The 2,784-nt window shown below is 40.3% G+C and overlaps 1 protein-coding gene across 3 annotated transcripts in view; it reads left to right on the top strand.

The window, feature by feature from the left end:
- URGCP (upregulator of cell proliferation) overlaps window positions 1-2,784 on the top strand; it is a 118,887-nt gene that overhangs the window by 578 nt on the left and 115,525 nt on the right. The gene's annotated exons all lie outside the window — the stretch shown is intronic.

Below are 2,784 nucleotides of genomic sequence, written 5' to 3'. Positions count from 1 at the left end.
GTAAGTATTCATACCCTTTCATTTGTTATTTGTCAAATATGTTACAGTTTTTTCCATAGAAATACATGTAATAGAGCTTTATACGCAGTGGGCCTGGAGTTGTGCATTTTCAGTAATGTTTCAGTCTATTTTGAAGGATAGCCAAGGTTGAGAACCACGGCCTCAAAAGTGTGCATATCCAAACTTAAACTGTGTCTTTTTCCTCCTTAAAACCTGACAGGCATCTTGGTCAGAGTTTTGGGATTAGGAACAGTTAATGTGTGTCGTAAAGTCAGTTTAATGGGTTGCAGCTCATCTAGGGTGCCAGCAATAGGGCTTGGAGCGGGGCGTGTGTTCCCTGGGCTGAGGCAGGGTCCTGGCAGTGAGAGCACCAAATCCTAACCACTAGACATGTGATCAGTGACAAAGGCCCTGGGTCTTTGGCTTTGCAGAGAAGAATTGCCCCAAAGAAGGAAAGTAGTGACGCAAATAAAGGATTTAATAGGAGGGAAAAGAATACAGGACTGTGGATAGACACACAGGCAGACTGAGAGTGAGTCGCTGAGTCACATCCTCAAGGTAGTTAAAATTACTTTTATGGGGCATTTTTTCTGGGTTTCCTTTGGCCAGTCATTTTGATTCTCCTGGTTCACAGTCCATATTTGGTATATCTCAGGATCCTCCCATGTGTGCACATGCATCTCTTAGCCAAGATGGATTATATTGTAAAGGCCCAACTTCCACCCCTTAATTGTCTTGTTCTCTCTCATCTTGGAGTTTTTCAGTCTATAGGGAATGAATCTCCAATCGCCTGGGCCTATCTACCTCCTGCCTCACAGCCAATGTGCATTTTTTTTTAGTGAATTAAAATAGAATATTTTATGTGCGTGTGTGTAGATGATGATATTTATCCCCCAAACTTAGGCATTTTTAGAGTGAAAGGGGGTACAACTAGAATATCAAAGGTGTAACTGAGGCTGTGACCAACCAGGACCTATGGTCATTTATATGTGAGTACTCAGAATATGAAGTGTATCACAGACATTTACATTGTCTGCAGCCGTCTTTGTCCAGAAGTCCTTGAGGATGCCCCGTGGCCTGCATGGATCACATCCATTGCCGTGTAAAGCCCTTCAGAATCCAACGTCATCCAGTCTGGCTTAGTATCAAGAGTTTACTCACTGCTCCCTTGACATTCCTTTACTCCTGGTTGCCCTCTATAAAACTTTTTCTCCTAAAGTACAGCCATCACTCACCTATAGAGTCAGTTCAAGCCACCACTACCTCTCTTTGGTGGCACATAGCATCACAATAGTTCTGCCTGCAAAGAACAAGTGCTCCTCAATTTTTATGAATACTTATATGTTTGTGTGAGAACATAACCCTCAGTGACAGTGATAATTATCTCTGGATGGTGAGTTTACTAATGTTAATTTCCAGAGAATTTGCATCACTTGTATAATCTGGAAAAAAAAAAAAGGAAAACAGAATTGTATTTAATAGCAAAGGAAAAATTACATTTCTCCTTTCTTTTGGTAGTCTAGAGCACAGTCTTCCAAACTTCTTACATAGATTTTTAGTTTTTTTATGTTGAAGTAATTTTAGATGTACAGAAGTATTGGAAACCAGATATAACATTGTAAAACTCTTGTGCTTTAAATAGCACCATCAAGAAAGCTAGAAGACAACCCACAGAATGGGAGAAAATACTTGCAAATCATGTATTTGATAAAGATGCAGTATCCAGAATTCTTTCCCAGATGGCTCAAGCAGTAAAGAATCACCTGCAATGCAGGAGATGCAGGTTCAATCCCTGGATCGGGAAGATCCCCTAGAGGGGGAAATGGCAACTTACACCAGCATTCTTGTCTGGGGAATCCCATGAACAGAGGAACCTGGCAGGGTACAGTCAATGGGATCGCAAAGAGTTGGATACAACAGTGTGCGTGCATGCATTCAGTATATATAAACTCTTGCAACTCAATAAAAAATATAAACTGATTAAAAATTAGGGAAACGATTCAAGTAGAAATTTCTTCGAAGATAAATGGTCAATAAAGCACATAAAAAAGTTCAACATCTTTTCCTCTTGTGTGTGTCTTACCTCTGTGTCCAAATTTCCCCTTTTTATAAGGACTCAATCACATGGATTAGGACTCACCACACCTAATGACCTCATCTTTACTTGACATCTGCAAAGATCCAAATTTCAAATAAAAGCACTTTTCATAGGTACTGGCATTATTAGAAAGAACATCACCTTTTGGGGGGACACAATTCAGCATATAACAAGGGGTGAACCTTGAAAACATGCTAAATGAAAGAAGCTGGTTACAAAAAACTTCCATGTCCATATGATTCCATTTATATAGAGTGTTCAGAATAGGCAACTGTATTGAGACAAAAATATATTGGTAGTTGCCCAGTGCTGAAGAGGACTAGATGAGTTATTGCTAGTGGTTAAATTACACATGGGCTTTCCAGGTGGCACTAGTAGTAAAGAACCTGCCTCCCAATTCAGGAGATGTAAGACACATGCATTCACTCCCTAGGTCAGGAAGATTCCCCTGGAGAAGGAAATGGCATCCCACTCCAGTATCCTTGCCTGGAGAATCCCATGGACAGGAGCCTGTCAGTCTATGGTCCGTAGGGTTGCAAAAAGTCGGACACAACTGAAGCATCTTAGCAGGCAGGCAAAGCTGTTTGAAATATAATAACAGCAATACACAGGGTTCTTGTATACCTTTCATCCAGCTTTTAATGTTTGCATATTACATAACTAATTGAGAAAATTAACACCTATAC

Source organism: Odocoileus virginianus, unplaced genomic scaffold (genome assembly GCF_023699985.2).
Source record: "Odocoileus virginianus isolate 20LAN1187 ecotype Illinois unplaced genomic scaffold, Ovbor_1.2 Unplaced_Scaffold_17, whole genome shotgun sequence".
Taxonomy (NCBI): Eukaryota; Metazoa; Chordata; class Mammalia; order Artiodactyla; family Cervidae; genus Odocoileus; species Odocoileus virginianus.
The sequence above is the reverse complement of the archived record's forward strand: the minus strand, read 5'-3'. Positions and strand labels throughout refer to the sequence as shown.